The 9,937-nt window shown below is 42.8% G+C and overlaps 55 non-coding genes across 55 annotated transcripts; all 55 read left to right on the forward strand.

Moving 5' to 3' along the window:
* The first annotated feature begins 53 nt into the window (after positions 1–53).
* TRNAI-AAU (transfer RNA isoleucine (anticodon AAU)) lies at positions 54–127 on the forward strand. Its single transcript has one exon. It is a non-coding gene; the product is annotated as a tRNA-Ile (tRNA).
* Positions 128–212: 85 nt separating this feature from the next.
* On the forward strand, positions 213–286 carry TRNAI-AAU (transfer RNA isoleucine (anticodon AAU)). Its single transcript has one exon. It is a non-coding gene; the product is annotated as a tRNA-Ile (tRNA).
* Positions 287–371: 85 nt separating this feature from the next.
* TRNAI-AAU (transfer RNA isoleucine (anticodon AAU)) lies at positions 372–445 on the forward strand. Its single transcript has one exon. It is a non-coding gene; the product is annotated as a tRNA-Ile (tRNA).
* Positions 446–530: 85 nt separating this feature from the next.
* Positions 531–604, forward strand: TRNAI-AAU (transfer RNA isoleucine (anticodon AAU)). The gene has a single exon. It is a non-coding gene; the product is annotated as a tRNA-Ile (tRNA).
* A 245-nt stretch (positions 605–849) lies between these two features.
* On the forward strand, positions 850–923 carry TRNAI-AAU (transfer RNA isoleucine (anticodon AAU)). Its single transcript has one exon. It is a non-coding gene; the product is annotated as a tRNA-Ile (tRNA).
* An 85-nt stretch (positions 924–1,008) lies between these two features.
* On the forward strand, positions 1,009–1,082 carry TRNAI-AAU (transfer RNA isoleucine (anticodon AAU)). The gene has a single exon. It is a non-coding gene; the product is annotated as a tRNA-Ile (tRNA).
* An 85-nt stretch (positions 1,083–1,167) lies between these two features.
* Positions 1,168–1,241, forward strand: TRNAI-AAU (transfer RNA isoleucine (anticodon AAU)). The gene has a single exon. It is a non-coding gene; the product is annotated as a tRNA-Ile (tRNA).
* Positions 1,242–1,326: 85 nt separating this feature from the next.
* TRNAI-AAU (transfer RNA isoleucine (anticodon AAU)) lies at positions 1,327–1,400 on the forward strand. Its single transcript has one exon. It is a non-coding gene; the product is annotated as a tRNA-Ile (tRNA).
* Positions 1,401–1,484: 84 nt separating this feature from the next.
* On the forward strand, positions 1,485–1,558 carry TRNAI-AAU (transfer RNA isoleucine (anticodon AAU)). Its single transcript has one exon. It is a non-coding gene; the product is annotated as a tRNA-Ile (tRNA).
* Positions 1,559–1,642: 84 nt separating this feature from the next.
* Positions 1,643–1,716, forward strand: TRNAI-AAU (transfer RNA isoleucine (anticodon AAU)). Its single transcript has one exon. It is a non-coding gene; the product is annotated as a tRNA-Ile (tRNA).
* An 85-nt stretch (positions 1,717–1,801) lies between these two features.
* On the forward strand, positions 1,802–1,875 carry TRNAI-AAU (transfer RNA isoleucine (anticodon AAU)). Its single transcript has one exon. It is a non-coding gene; the product is annotated as a tRNA-Ile (tRNA).
* An 85-nt stretch (positions 1,876–1,960) lies between these two features.
* TRNAI-AAU (transfer RNA isoleucine (anticodon AAU)) lies at positions 1,961–2,034 on the forward strand. Its single transcript has one exon. It is a non-coding gene; the product is annotated as a tRNA-Ile (tRNA).
* Positions 2,035–2,119: 85 nt separating this feature from the next.
* TRNAI-AAU (transfer RNA isoleucine (anticodon AAU)) lies at positions 2,120–2,193 on the forward strand. The gene has a single exon. It is a non-coding gene; the product is annotated as a tRNA-Ile (tRNA).
* Positions 2,194–2,278: 85 nt separating this feature from the next.
* On the forward strand, positions 2,279–2,352 carry TRNAI-AAU (transfer RNA isoleucine (anticodon AAU)). Its single transcript has one exon. It is a non-coding gene; the product is annotated as a tRNA-Ile (tRNA).
* A 245-nt stretch (positions 2,353–2,597) lies between these two features.
* On the forward strand, positions 2,598–2,671 carry TRNAI-AAU (transfer RNA isoleucine (anticodon AAU)). Its single transcript has one exon. It is a non-coding gene; the product is annotated as a tRNA-Ile (tRNA).
* An 85-nt stretch (positions 2,672–2,756) lies between these two features.
* TRNAI-AAU (transfer RNA isoleucine (anticodon AAU)) lies at positions 2,757–2,830 on the forward strand. The gene has a single exon. It is a non-coding gene; the product is annotated as a tRNA-Ile (tRNA).
* An 85-nt stretch (positions 2,831–2,915) lies between these two features.
* On the forward strand, positions 2,916–2,989 carry TRNAI-AAU (transfer RNA isoleucine (anticodon AAU)). Its single transcript has one exon. It is a non-coding gene; the product is annotated as a tRNA-Ile (tRNA).
* Positions 2,990–3,074: 85 nt separating this feature from the next.
* TRNAI-AAU (transfer RNA isoleucine (anticodon AAU)) lies at positions 3,075–3,148 on the forward strand. The gene has a single exon. It is a non-coding gene; the product is annotated as a tRNA-Ile (tRNA).
* Positions 3,149–3,232: 84 nt separating this feature from the next.
* Positions 3,233–3,306, forward strand: TRNAI-AAU (transfer RNA isoleucine (anticodon AAU)). The gene has a single exon. It is a non-coding gene; the product is annotated as a tRNA-Ile (tRNA).
* Positions 3,307–3,390: 84 nt separating this feature from the next.
* Positions 3,391–3,464, forward strand: TRNAI-AAU (transfer RNA isoleucine (anticodon AAU)). The gene has a single exon. It is a non-coding gene; the product is annotated as a tRNA-Ile (tRNA).
* Positions 3,465–3,709: 245 nt separating this feature from the next.
* Positions 3,710–3,783, forward strand: TRNAI-AAU (transfer RNA isoleucine (anticodon AAU)). The gene has a single exon. It is a non-coding gene; the product is annotated as a tRNA-Ile (tRNA).
* Positions 3,784–3,868: 85 nt separating this feature from the next.
* On the forward strand, positions 3,869–3,942 carry TRNAI-AAU (transfer RNA isoleucine (anticodon AAU)). Its single transcript has one exon. It is a non-coding gene; the product is annotated as a tRNA-Ile (tRNA).
* An 85-nt stretch (positions 3,943–4,027) lies between these two features.
* TRNAI-AAU (transfer RNA isoleucine (anticodon AAU)) lies at positions 4,028–4,101 on the forward strand. The gene has a single exon. It is a non-coding gene; the product is annotated as a tRNA-Ile (tRNA).
* Positions 4,102–4,186: 85 nt separating this feature from the next.
* On the forward strand, positions 4,187–4,260 carry TRNAI-AAU (transfer RNA isoleucine (anticodon AAU)). Its single transcript has one exon. It is a non-coding gene; the product is annotated as a tRNA-Ile (tRNA).
* Positions 4,261–4,344: 84 nt separating this feature from the next.
* TRNAI-AAU (transfer RNA isoleucine (anticodon AAU)) lies at positions 4,345–4,418 on the forward strand. The gene has a single exon. It is a non-coding gene; the product is annotated as a tRNA-Ile (tRNA).
* Positions 4,419–4,503: 85 nt separating this feature from the next.
* On the forward strand, positions 4,504–4,577 carry TRNAI-AAU (transfer RNA isoleucine (anticodon AAU)). The gene has a single exon. It is a non-coding gene; the product is annotated as a tRNA-Ile (tRNA).
* An 85-nt stretch (positions 4,578–4,662) lies between these two features.
* On the forward strand, positions 4,663–4,736 carry TRNAI-AAU (transfer RNA isoleucine (anticodon AAU)). Its single transcript has one exon. It is a non-coding gene; the product is annotated as a tRNA-Ile (tRNA).
* Positions 4,737–4,821: 85 nt separating this feature from the next.
* On the forward strand, positions 4,822–4,895 carry TRNAI-AAU (transfer RNA isoleucine (anticodon AAU)). Its single transcript has one exon. It is a non-coding gene; the product is annotated as a tRNA-Ile (tRNA).
* Positions 4,896–4,980: 85 nt separating this feature from the next.
* On the forward strand, positions 4,981–5,054 carry TRNAI-AAU (transfer RNA isoleucine (anticodon AAU)). Its single transcript has one exon. It is a non-coding gene; the product is annotated as a tRNA-Ile (tRNA).
* Positions 5,055–5,138: 84 nt separating this feature from the next.
* Positions 5,139–5,212, forward strand: TRNAI-AAU (transfer RNA isoleucine (anticodon AAU)). The gene has a single exon. It is a non-coding gene; the product is annotated as a tRNA-Ile (tRNA).
* An 85-nt stretch (positions 5,213–5,297) lies between these two features.
* On the forward strand, positions 5,298–5,371 carry TRNAI-AAU (transfer RNA isoleucine (anticodon AAU)). Its single transcript has one exon. It is a non-coding gene; the product is annotated as a tRNA-Ile (tRNA).
* Positions 5,372–5,456: 85 nt separating this feature from the next.
* TRNAI-AAU (transfer RNA isoleucine (anticodon AAU)) lies at positions 5,457–5,530 on the forward strand. Its single transcript has one exon. It is a non-coding gene; the product is annotated as a tRNA-Ile (tRNA).
* Positions 5,531–5,615: 85 nt separating this feature from the next.
* TRNAF-AAA (transfer RNA phenylalanine (anticodon AAA)) lies at positions 5,616–5,689 on the forward strand. Its single transcript has one exon. It is a non-coding gene; the product is annotated as a tRNA-Phe (tRNA).
* An 86-nt stretch (positions 5,690–5,775) lies between these two features.
* On the forward strand, positions 5,776–5,847 carry TRNAI-AAU (transfer RNA isoleucine (anticodon AAU)). The gene has a single exon. It is a non-coding gene; the product is annotated as a tRNA-Ile (tRNA).
* An 85-nt stretch (positions 5,848–5,932) lies between these two features.
* TRNAF-AAA (transfer RNA phenylalanine (anticodon AAA)) lies at positions 5,933–6,006 on the forward strand. The gene has a single exon. It is a non-coding gene; the product is annotated as a tRNA-Phe (tRNA).
* An 85-nt stretch (positions 6,007–6,091) lies between these two features.
* Positions 6,092–6,165, forward strand: TRNAI-AAU (transfer RNA isoleucine (anticodon AAU)). Its single transcript has one exon. It is a non-coding gene; the product is annotated as a tRNA-Ile (tRNA).
* Positions 6,166–6,250: 85 nt separating this feature from the next.
* Positions 6,251–6,324, forward strand: TRNAI-AAU (transfer RNA isoleucine (anticodon AAU)). Its single transcript has one exon. It is a non-coding gene; the product is annotated as a tRNA-Ile (tRNA).
* Positions 6,325–6,409: 85 nt separating this feature from the next.
* Positions 6,410–6,483, forward strand: TRNAI-AAU (transfer RNA isoleucine (anticodon AAU)). Its single transcript has one exon. It is a non-coding gene; the product is annotated as a tRNA-Ile (tRNA).
* Positions 6,484–6,727: 244 nt separating this feature from the next.
* On the forward strand, positions 6,728–6,801 carry TRNAI-AAU (transfer RNA isoleucine (anticodon AAU)). Its single transcript has one exon. It is a non-coding gene; the product is annotated as a tRNA-Ile (tRNA).
* An 85-nt stretch (positions 6,802–6,886) lies between these two features.
* Positions 6,887–6,960, forward strand: TRNAI-AAU (transfer RNA isoleucine (anticodon AAU)). Its single transcript has one exon. It is a non-coding gene; the product is annotated as a tRNA-Ile (tRNA).
* Positions 6,961–7,044: 84 nt separating this feature from the next.
* Positions 7,045–7,118, forward strand: TRNAI-AAU (transfer RNA isoleucine (anticodon AAU)). The gene has a single exon. It is a non-coding gene; the product is annotated as a tRNA-Ile (tRNA).
* Positions 7,119–7,212: 94 nt separating this feature from the next.
* TRNAI-AAU (transfer RNA isoleucine (anticodon AAU)) lies at positions 7,213–7,286 on the forward strand. Its single transcript has one exon. It is a non-coding gene; the product is annotated as a tRNA-Ile (tRNA).
* Positions 7,287–7,371: 85 nt separating this feature from the next.
* On the forward strand, positions 7,372–7,445 carry TRNAI-UAU (transfer RNA isoleucine (anticodon UAU)). Its single transcript has one exon. It is a non-coding gene; the product is annotated as a tRNA-Ile (tRNA).
* An 85-nt stretch (positions 7,446–7,530) lies between these two features.
* TRNAI-AAU (transfer RNA isoleucine (anticodon AAU)) lies at positions 7,531–7,604 on the forward strand. The gene has a single exon. It is a non-coding gene; the product is annotated as a tRNA-Ile (tRNA).
* A 244-nt stretch (positions 7,605–7,848) lies between these two features.
* On the forward strand, positions 7,849–7,922 carry TRNAF-AAA (transfer RNA phenylalanine (anticodon AAA)). The gene has a single exon. It is a non-coding gene; the product is annotated as a tRNA-Phe (tRNA).
* An 86-nt stretch (positions 7,923–8,008) lies between these two features.
* TRNAI-AAU (transfer RNA isoleucine (anticodon AAU)) lies at positions 8,009–8,080 on the forward strand. The gene has a single exon. It is a non-coding gene; the product is annotated as a tRNA-Ile (tRNA).
* An 85-nt stretch (positions 8,081–8,165) lies between these two features.
* On the forward strand, positions 8,166–8,239 carry TRNAF-AAA (transfer RNA phenylalanine (anticodon AAA)). The gene has a single exon. It is a non-coding gene; the product is annotated as a tRNA-Phe (tRNA).
* Positions 8,240–8,324: 85 nt separating this feature from the next.
* On the forward strand, positions 8,325–8,398 carry TRNAI-AAU (transfer RNA isoleucine (anticodon AAU)). Its single transcript has one exon. It is a non-coding gene; the product is annotated as a tRNA-Ile (tRNA).
* Positions 8,399–8,483: 85 nt separating this feature from the next.
* Positions 8,484–8,557, forward strand: TRNAI-AAU (transfer RNA isoleucine (anticodon AAU)). Its single transcript has one exon. It is a non-coding gene; the product is annotated as a tRNA-Ile (tRNA).
* An 85-nt stretch (positions 8,558–8,642) lies between these two features.
* Positions 8,643–8,716, forward strand: TRNAI-AAU (transfer RNA isoleucine (anticodon AAU)). The gene has a single exon. It is a non-coding gene; the product is annotated as a tRNA-Ile (tRNA).
* Positions 8,717–8,960: 244 nt separating this feature from the next.
* TRNAI-AAU (transfer RNA isoleucine (anticodon AAU)) lies at positions 8,961–9,034 on the forward strand. The gene has a single exon. It is a non-coding gene; the product is annotated as a tRNA-Ile (tRNA).
* Positions 9,035–9,119: 85 nt separating this feature from the next.
* TRNAI-AAU (transfer RNA isoleucine (anticodon AAU)) lies at positions 9,120–9,193 on the forward strand. Its single transcript has one exon. It is a non-coding gene; the product is annotated as a tRNA-Ile (tRNA).
* An 84-nt stretch (positions 9,194–9,277) lies between these two features.
* Positions 9,278–9,351, forward strand: TRNAN-AUU (transfer RNA asparagine (anticodon AUU)). The gene has a single exon. It is a non-coding gene; the product is annotated as a tRNA-Asn (tRNA).
* A 94-nt stretch (positions 9,352–9,445) lies between these two features.
* On the forward strand, positions 9,446–9,519 carry TRNAI-AAU (transfer RNA isoleucine (anticodon AAU)). Its single transcript has one exon. It is a non-coding gene; the product is annotated as a tRNA-Ile (tRNA).
* An 85-nt stretch (positions 9,520–9,604) lies between these two features.
* On the forward strand, positions 9,605–9,678 carry TRNAI-UAU (transfer RNA isoleucine (anticodon UAU)). Its single transcript has one exon. It is a non-coding gene; the product is annotated as a tRNA-Ile (tRNA).
* Positions 9,679–9,937: the final 259 nt, after the last annotated feature.

The raw sequence follows: 9,937 nt of genomic DNA on the forward strand, positions 1-9,937 counted from the left end.
GTTTTGGCTTCATTTTAATATATTTGATATCTTGGAAAGCATGTTAAGTGTGTGGCCCATTAGCTCAGTTGGTTAGAGCGACGTGCTAATAACGCGAAGGTCGTGGGTTCAATCCCCCCATGGGCCATAGGTACTGTTTTTTCTTTCGAAATCCGTAAAATTTTGGCTTCAGTTTAATATATATGATATCTTGGGAAGCATGTTAAGTGTGTGGCCCATTAGCTCAGTTAGTTAGAGCGTCGTGCTAATAACGCGAAGGTCGTGGGTTCGATCCCCCCATGGGCCATAGGTACTGTTTTTTCTTTGGAAATCCGTAAAGTTTTGGCTTCATTTTAATATATTTGATATCTTGGAAAGCATGTTAAGTGTGTGGCCCATTAGCTCAGTTGGTTAGAGCGTCGTGCTAATAACGCGTAGGTGGTGGGTTCAATCCCCCCATGGGCCATAGGTACTGTTTTTTCTTTGGAAATCCGTAAAGTTTTGGCTTCATTTTAATATATTTGATATCTTGGAAAGCATGTTAAGTGAGTGGCCCATTAGCTCAGTTGGTTAGAGCGTCGTGCTAATAACGCGAAGGTCGTGGGTTCAATCCCTCCATGGGCCATAGGTACTGTTTTTTCTTTGGAAATCCGTAAAGTTTTGGCTTCATTTTAATATTTTCGATATCTTGGAAAGCGTGTTAAGAGTGTGGCCCATTAGCTCAGTTGGCTAGAGCGTCGTGCTAATAATGCGAAGGTCGTGGATTCGATCCCCCCTATAGGCCATAGGTACTGTTTTTTCTTTGGAAATCCGTAAAGTTTTGGCTTCATTTTAATATATTTGATATCTTGGAAAGCGTATGAACTGAGTGGCCCATTAGCTAAGTTGGTTAGAGCGTCGTGCTAATAACGCGAAGGTCGTGGGTTCGATCCCCCCATGGGCCATAGGTACTGTTTTTCCTTTGGAAATCCGTAAAGTTTTTGCTTCATTTTAATATAGTTGATATCTTGGAAAGCGTATGAACTTTGTGGCCCATTAGCTCAGTTGGTGAGAGCGTCGTGCTAATAACGCGAAGGTCGTGGGTTCGATCCCCCCATGGGACATAGGTACTGTTTTTTCTTTGGAAATCCGTAAAGTTTTGGCTTCATTTTAATATATTTGATATCTTGGAAAGCGTATGAACTGTATGGCCCATTAGCTCAGTTTGTTAGAGCGTCGTGCTAATAACGCGAAGGTCGTGGGTTCTATCCCCCCATGGGCCATAGGTACTGTTTTTTCTTTGGAAATCCGTAAAGTTTTGGCTTCATTTTAATATATTTGATATCTTGGAAAGCGTATGAGCTGTGTGGCCCATTAGCTCAGTTGGTTAGAGCGTCGTGCTAATAACGCGAAGGTCGTGGGTTCGATCCCCCCATGGGCCATAGGTACTGTTTTTCCTTTGGAAATCCGTAAAGTTTGGCTTCATTTTAATATATTTGATATCTTGGAAAGCGTACGAACTGTGTGGCCCATTAGCTCAGTTGGTTAGAGCGTCGTGCTAATAACGCGAAGGTCGTGGGTTCGATCCCCCCATGGGCCATAGGTACTGTTTTTCCTTTGGAAATCCGTAAAGTTTGGCTTCATTTTAATATATTTGATATCTTGGAAAGCGTATGAACTGTGTGGCCCATTAGCTCAGTTGGTTAGAGCGTCGTGCTAATAACGCGAAGGTCGTGGGTTCGATCCCCGCATGGGCCATAGGTACTGTTTTTTCTTTGGAAATCCGTAAAGTTTTGGCTTCATTTTAATATATTTGATATCTTGGAAAGCATGTTAAGTGTGTGGCCCATTAGCTCAGTTGGTTAGAGCGTCGTGCTAATAACGCGAAGGTCGTGGGTTCAATCCCCCCATGGGCCATAGGTACTGTTTTTTCTTTCGAAATCCGTAAAATTTTGGCTTCAGTTTAATATATATGATATCTTGGGAAGCATGTTAAGTGTGTGGCCCATTAGCTCAGTTAGTTAGAGCGTCGTGCTAATAACGCGAAGGTCGTGGGTTCGATCCCCCCATGGGCCATAGGTACTGTTTTTTCTTTGGAAATCCGTAAAGTTTTGGCTTCATTTTAATATATTTGATATCTTGGAAAGCATGTTAAGTGTGTGGCCCATTAGCTCAGTTGGTTAGAGCGTCGTGCTAATAACGCGTAGGTGGTGGGTTCAATCCCCCCATGGGCCATAGGTACTGTTTTTTCTTTGGAAATCCGTAAAGTTTTGGCTTCATTTTAATATATTTGATATCTTGGAAAGCATGTTAAGTGAGTGGCCCATTAGCTCAGTTGGTTAGAGCGTCGTGCTAATAACGCGAAGGTCGTGGGTTCAATCCCTCCATGGGCCATAGGTACTGTTTTTTCTTTGGAAATCCGTAAAGTTTTGGCTTCATTTTAATATTTTCGATATCTTGGAAAGCGTGTTAAGAGTGTGGCCCATTAGCTCAGTTGGCTAGAGCGTCGTGCTAATAATGCGAAGGTCGTGGATTCGATCCCCCCTATAGGCCATAGGTACTGTTTTTTCTTTGGAAATCCGTAAAGTTTTGGCTTCATTTTAATATATTTGATATCTTGGAAAGCGTATGAACTGAGTGGCCCATTAGCTAAGTTGGTTAGAGCGTCGTGCTAATAACGCGAAGGTCGTGGGTTCGATCCCCCCATGGGCCATAGGTACTGTTTTTCCTTTGGAAATCCGTAAAGTTTTTGCTTCATTTTAATATAGTTGATATCTTGGAAAGCGTATGAACTTTGTGGCCCATTAGCTCAGTTGGTGAGAGCGTCGTGCTAATAACGCGAAGGTCGTGGGTTCGATCCCCCCATGGGCCATAGGTACTGTTTTTTCTTTGGAAATCCGTAAAGTTTTGGCTTCATTTTAATATATTTGATATCTTGGAAAGCGTATGAACTGTATGGCCCATTAGCTCAGTTTGTTAGAGCGTCGTGCTAATAACGCGAAGGTCGTGGGTTCGATCCCCCCATGGGCCATAGGTACTGTTTTTTCTTTGGAAATCCGTAAAGTTTTGGCTTCATTTTAATATATTTGATATCTTGGAAAGCGTATGAGCTGTGTGGCCCATTAGCTCAGTTGGTTAGAGCGTCGTGCTAATAACGCGAAGGTCGTGGGTTCGATCCCCCCATGGGCCATAGGTACTGTTTTTCCTTTGGAAATCCGTAAAGTTTGGCTTCATTTTAATATATTTAATATCTTGGAAAGCGTACGAACTGTGTGGCCCATTAGCTCAGTTGGTTAGAGCGTCGTGCTAATAACGCGAAGGTCGTGGGTTCGATCCCCCCATGGGCCATAGGTACTGTTTTTCCTTTGGAAATCCGTAAAGTTTGGCTTCATTTTAATATATTTGATATCTTGGAAAGCGTATGAACTGTGTGGCCCATTAGCTCAGTTGGTTAGAGCGTCGTGCTAATAACGCGAAGGTCGTGGGTTCAATCCCCCCATGGGCCATAGGTACGGTTTTTTCTTTGGAAATCCGTAAAGTTTTGGCTTCATTTTAATATTTTCGATATCTTGGAAAGCGTGTTAAGAGTGTGGCCCATAAGCTCAGTTGGCTAGAGCGTCGTGCTAATAATGCGAAGGTCGTGGATTCGATCCCCCCTATAGGCCATAGGTACTGTTTTTTCTTTGGAAATCCGTAAAGTTTTGGCTTCATTTTAATATATTTGATATCTTGGAAAGCGTATGAACTGAGTGGCCCATTAGCTAAGTTGGTTAGAGCGTCGTGCTAATAACGCGAAGGTCGTGGGTTCGATCCCCCCATGGGCCATAGGTACTGTTTTTCCTTTGGAAATCCGTAAAGTTTTTGCTTCATTTTAATATAGTTGATATCTTGGAAAGCGTATGAACTGTGTGGCCCATTAGCTCAGTTGGTGAGAGCGTCGTGCTAATAACGCGAAGGTCGTGGGTTCGATCCCCCCATGGGCCATAGGTACTGTTTTTTCTTTGGAAATCCGTAAAGTTTTGGCTTCATTTTAATATATTTGATATCTTGGAAAGCGTATGAACTGTATGGCCCATTAGCTCAGTTTGTTAGAGCGTCGTGCTAATAACGCGAAGGTCGTGGGTTCGATCCCCCCATGGGCCATAGGTACTGTTTTTTCTTTGGAAATCCGTAAAGTTTTGGCTTCATTTTAATATATTTGATATCTTGGAAAGCGTATGAGCTGTGTGGCCCATTAGCTCAGTTGGTTAGAGCGTCGTGCTAATAACGCGAAGGTCGTGGGTTCGATCCCCCCATGGGCCATAGGTACTGTTTTTCCTTTGGAAATCCGTAAAGTTTGGCTTCATTTTAATATATTTGATATCTTGGAAAGCGTATGAACTGTGTGGCCCATTAGCTCAGTTGGTTAGAGCGTCGTGCTAATAACGCGAAGGTCGTGGGTTCGATCCCCCCATGGGCTATAGGTATTGTTTTTTCTTTGGAAATCCGTAAAGTTTTGGCTTCATTTTAATATATTTGATATCTTGGAAAGCATGTTAAGTGTGTGGCCCATTAGCTCAGTTGGTTAGAGCGTCGTGCTAATAACTTGAAGGTCGTGGGTTAGATCCCCCCTTGGGCCATAGGTACTGTTTATTCTTTGGAAATCCGTATTGTTTTGGCTTCATTTAAATATATTTCATATCTTGGAAAGCGTGTTAAGAGTGTGGCCCATTAGCTCAGTTGGCTAGAGCGTCGTGCTAATAACGCGAAGATCGTGGATTCGAACCCCCCATGGGCCATAGGTACTGTTTTTTCTTTCGAAATCCGTAAAGTTTTGGCTTCATTTTAATATATATGATATCTTGGGAAGCATGTTAAGTGTGTGGCCCATTAGCTCAGTTAGTTAGAGCGTCGTGCTAATAACGCGAAGGTCGTGGGTTCGATCCCCCCATGGGCCATAGGTACTGTTTTTTCTTTGGAAATCCGTAAAGTTTTGGCTTCATTTTAATATATTTGATATCTTGGAAAGCGTATGAGCTGTGTGGCCCATTAGCTCAGTTGGTTAGAGCGTCGTGCTAATAACGCGAAGGTCGTGGGTTCGATCCCCCCATGGGCCATAGGTACTGTTTTTCCTTTGGAAATCCGTAAAGTTTGGCTTCATTTTAATATATTTGATATCTTGGAAAGCGTATGAACTGTGTGGCCCATTAGCTCAGTTGGTTAGAGCGTCGTGCTAATAACGCGAAGGTCGTGGATTCGAACCCCCCATGGGCCATAGGTACTGTTTTTTCTTTCGAAATCCGTAAAGTTTTGGCTTCATTTTAATATATATGATATCTTGGGAAGCATGTTAAGTGTGTGGCCCATTAGCTCAGTTAGTTAGAGCGTCGTGCTAATAACGCGAAGGTCGTGGGTTCGATCCCCCCATGGGCCATAGGTACTGTTTTTTCTTTGGAAATCCGTAAAGTTTTGGCTTCATTTTAATATATTTGATATCTTGGAAAGCATGTTAAGTGTGTGGCCCATTAGCTCAGTTGGTTAGAGCGTCGTGCTAATAAAGCGAAGGTCGTGGGTTCGATCCCCCCATGGGCCATATGTACTGTTTTTTCTTTGGAAATCCGTAAAGTTTTGGCTTCATTTTAATATATTTGATATCTTGGAAAGCATGTTAAGTGTGTGGCCCGTAAGCTCAGTTGGTTAGAGCGTCGTGCTAAAAACGCGAAGGTGGTGGGTTCAATCCCCCCATGGGCCATAGGTACTGTTTTTTCTTTGGAAATCCGTAAAGTTTTGGCTTCATTTTAATATTTTCGATATCTTGGAAAGCGTGTGAAGAGTGTGGCCATTTGCTCAGTTGGTGAGAGCGTCGTGCTAATAACGCGAAGGTCGTGGGTTCGATCCCCCCATGGGGCATAGGTACTGTTTTTTCTTTGGAAATCCGTAAAGTTTTGGCTTCATTTTAATATATTTGATATCTTGGAAAGCATGTTAAGTGTGTGGCCCGTAAGCTCAGTTGGTTAGAGCGTCGTGCTAAAAACGCGAAGGTCGTGGGTTCAATCCCCCCATGGGCCATAGGTACTGTTTTTTCTTTGGAAATCCGTAAAGTTTTGGCTTCATTTTAATATTTTCGATATCTTGGAAAGCGTGTTAAGAGTGTGGCCCATTAGCTCAGTTGGCTAGAGCGTCGTGCTAATAACGCGAAGGTCGTGGATTCGATCCCCCCATGGGCCATAGGTACTGTTTTTTCTTTGGAAATCCGTAAAGTTTTGGCTTCATTTTAATATTTTCGATATCTTGGAAAGCGTGTTAAGAGTGTGGCCCATTAGCTCAGTTGGCTAGAGCGTCGTGCTAATAACGCGAAGGTCGTGGGTTCGATCCCCCCATGGGCCATAGGTACTGTTTTTTCTTTGGAAATCCGTAAAGTTTTGGCTTCATTTTAATATTTTTGTTATCTTGGAAAGCATATGAACTGTGTGGCCCATTAGCTCAGTTGGTTAGAGCGTCGTGCTAATAACGCGATGGTCGTGGGTTCGGTCCCCACTTGGGCCATAGGTGCTGTTTTTTCTTTGAAAATCCGTAAAGTTTTGGGTTCATTTTAATATATCTGATATCTGGGAAAGCGTACTAAAAGTGTGGCCCATTAGCTCAGTAGGTTAGAGCGTCGTGCTAATAACTTGAAAGTCGTGGGTTAGATCCCCCCATGGGCCATTGAAACTGTTTATTCTTTGGAAATCCGTATTGTTTTAGCTTCATTTAAATATATTTGATATCTTGGAAAGCGTATCAATTGTGTGGCCCATTAGCTCTGTTGGTTAGAGCGTCGTGCTAATAACGCGAAGGTCGTGGGTACGATCCACCCATGGGCCATAGGTACTGTTTTTTCTTTGGAAATCCGTAAAGTTTTGGCTTCATTTTAATATATTTGATATCTTGGAAAGCATGTTAAGTGTGTGGCCCATTAGCTCAGTTGGTTAGAGCGTCGTGCTAATAACGCGAAGGTCGTGGGTTCGATCCCTCCATGGGCCATAGGTACAGTTCTTTCTTCGAAATCTGTAACGTTTTGGCTTCATTTTAATATATTTGATATCTTGGAAAGCATGTTAAGTGTGTGGCCCATTAGCTCAGTTGGTTAGAGCGTCGTGCTAATAACGCGAAGGTCGTGGGTTCAATCCCCCCATGGGCCATAGGTACTGTTTTTTCTTTGGAAATCCGTAAAGTTTTGGCTTCATTTTAATATATTTGATATATTTGATATCTTGGAAAGCGTATGAACTGTGTGGCCCATTAGCTCAGTTGGTTAGAGCGTCGTGCTAATAACGCGAAGGTCGTGGATTCGATCCCCCCATGGGCCATAGGTACTGTTTTTTCTTTGGAAATCCGTAACGTTTTGGCTTCATTTTAATATGTTCGATATCTTGGAAAGCGTATGAACTGTGTGGCCCATTAGCTCAGTTGGTTAGAGTGTCGTGCTTATAACGCGAAGGTCGTGGGTTCGATCCCCCTATGGGCTATAGGTACTGTTTTTTCTTTGGAAATCCGTAAAGTTTTGGCTTCATTTTAATATTTTTGATATCTTGGAAAGCATATGAACTGTGTTACCCATTAGCTCAGTTGGTTAGAGCGTCGTGCTAATAACGCGAGGGTCGTGGGTTCGATCCCCACTTGGGTCATAGGTGCTGTTTTTTCTTTGAAAATCCGTAAAGTTTTGGCTTCATTTTAATATATTTGATATCTGGGAAACCGTACTAAAAGTGTGGCCCATTAGCTCAGTAGGTTAGAGCGTCGTGCTAATAACTTGAAGGTCGTGGGTTAGATCCCCCCTTGGGCCATAGGTACTGTTTATTCTTTGGAAATCCGTTTTGTTTTGGCTTCATTTAAATATATTTGATATCTTGGAAAGCATGTTAAGTGTGTGGCCCGTAAGCTCAGTTGGTTAGAGCGTCGTGCTAAAAACGCGAAGGTGGTGGGTTCAATCCCCCCATGGGCCATAGGTACTGTTTTTTCTTTGGAAATCCGTAAAGTTTTGGCTTCATTTTAATATTTTCGATATCTTGGAAAGCGTGTGAAGAGTGTGGCCATTTGCTCAGTTGGTGAGAGCGTCGTGCTAATAACGCGAAGGTCGTGGGTTCGATCCCCCCATGGGGCATAGGTACTGTTTTTTCTTTGGAAATCCGTAAAGTTTTGGCTTCATTTTAATATATTTGATATCTTGGAAAGCATGTTAAGTGTGTGGCCCGTAAGCTCAGTTGGTTAGAGCGTCGTGCTAAAAACGCGAAGGTCGTGGGTTCAATCCCCCCATGGGCCATAGGTACTGTTTTTTCTTTGGAAATCCGTAAAGTTTTGGCTTCATTTTAATATTTTCGATATCTTGGAAAGCGTGTTAAGAGTGTGGCCCATTAGCTCAGTTGGCTAGAGCGTCGTGCTAATAACGCGAAGGTCGTGGATTCGATCCCCCCATGGGCCATAGGTACTGTTTTTTCTTTGGAAATCCGTAAAGTTTTGGCTTCATTTTAATATTTTCGATATCTTGGAAAGCGTGTTAAGAGTGTGGCCCATTAGCTCAGTTGGCTAGAGCGTCGTGCTAATAACGCGAAGGTCGTGGGTTCGATCCCCCCATGGGCCATAGGTACTGTTTTTTCTTTGGAAATCCGTAAAGTTTTGGCTTCATTTTAATATTTCTGTTATCTTGGAAAGCATATGAACTGTGTGGCCCATTAGCTCAGTTGGTTAGAGCGTCGTGCTAATAACGCGATGGTCGTGGGTTCGGTCCCCACTTGGGCCATAGGTGCTGTTTTTTCTTTGAAAATCCGTAAAGTTTTGGGTTCATTTTAATATATCTGATATCTGGGAAAGCGTACTAAAAGTGTGGCCCATTAGCTCAGTAGGTTAGAGCGTCGTGCTAATAACTTGAAAGTCGTGGGTTAGATCCCCCCATGGGCCATTGAAACTGTTTATTCTTTGGAAATCCGTATTGTTCTAGCTTCATTTAAATATATTTGATATCTTGGAAAGCGTATCAATTGTGTGGCCCATTAGCTCTGTTGGTTAGAGCGTCGTGCTAATAACGCGAAGGTCGTGGGTTCGATCCACCCATGGGCCATAGGTACTGTTTTTTCTTTGGAAATCCGTAAAGTTTTGGCTTCATTTTAATATATTTGATATCTTGGAAAGCATGTTAAGTGTGTGGCCCATTAGCTCAGTTGGTTAGAGCGTCGTGCTAATAACGCGAAGGTCGTGGGTTCGATCCCTCCATGGGCCATAGGTACAGTTCTTTCTTCGAAATCTGTAACGTTTTGGCTTCATTTTAATATATTTGATATCTTGGAAAGCATGTTATGTGTGTGGCCCATTAGCTCAGTTGGTTAGAGCGTCGTGCTATTAACGCGAAGGTCGTGGGTTCAATCCCCCCATGGGCCATAGGTACTGTTTTTTCTTTGGAAATCCGTAAAGTTTTGGCTTCATTTTAATATATTTGATATATTTGATATCTTGGAAAGCGTATGAACTGTGTGGCCCATTAGCTCAGTTGGTTAGAGCGTCGTGCTAATAACGCGAAGGTCGTGGATTCGATCCCCCCATGGGCCATAGGTACTGTTTTTTCTTTGGAAATCCGTAACGTTTTGGCTTCATTTTAATATGTTCGATATCTTGGAAAGCGTATGAACTGTGTGGCCCATTAGCTCAGTTGGTTAGAGTGTCGTGCTTATAACGCGAAGGTCGTGGGTTCGATCCCCCTATGGGCTATAGGTACTGTTTTTTCTTTGGAAATCCGTAAAGTTTTGGCTTCATTTTAATATTTTTGATATCTTGGAAAGCATATGAACTGTGTTACCCATTAGCTCAGTTGGTTAGAGCGTCGTGCTAATAACGCGAGGGTCGTGGGTTCGATCCCCACTTGGGCCATAGGTGCTGTTTTTTCTTTGAAAATCCGTAAAGTTTTGGCTTCATTTTAATATATTTGATATCTGGGAAACCGTACTAAAAGTGTGGCCCATTAGCTCAG

Source organism: Phalangium opilio, unplaced genomic scaffold, assembly GCF_054372755.1.
Source record: "Phalangium opilio isolate 3A_F unplaced genomic scaffold, DU_Popi_V2 ptg000011l_1, whole genome shotgun sequence".
Taxonomy (NCBI): Eukaryota; Metazoa; Arthropoda; class Arachnida; order Opiliones; family Phalangiidae; genus Phalangium; species Phalangium opilio.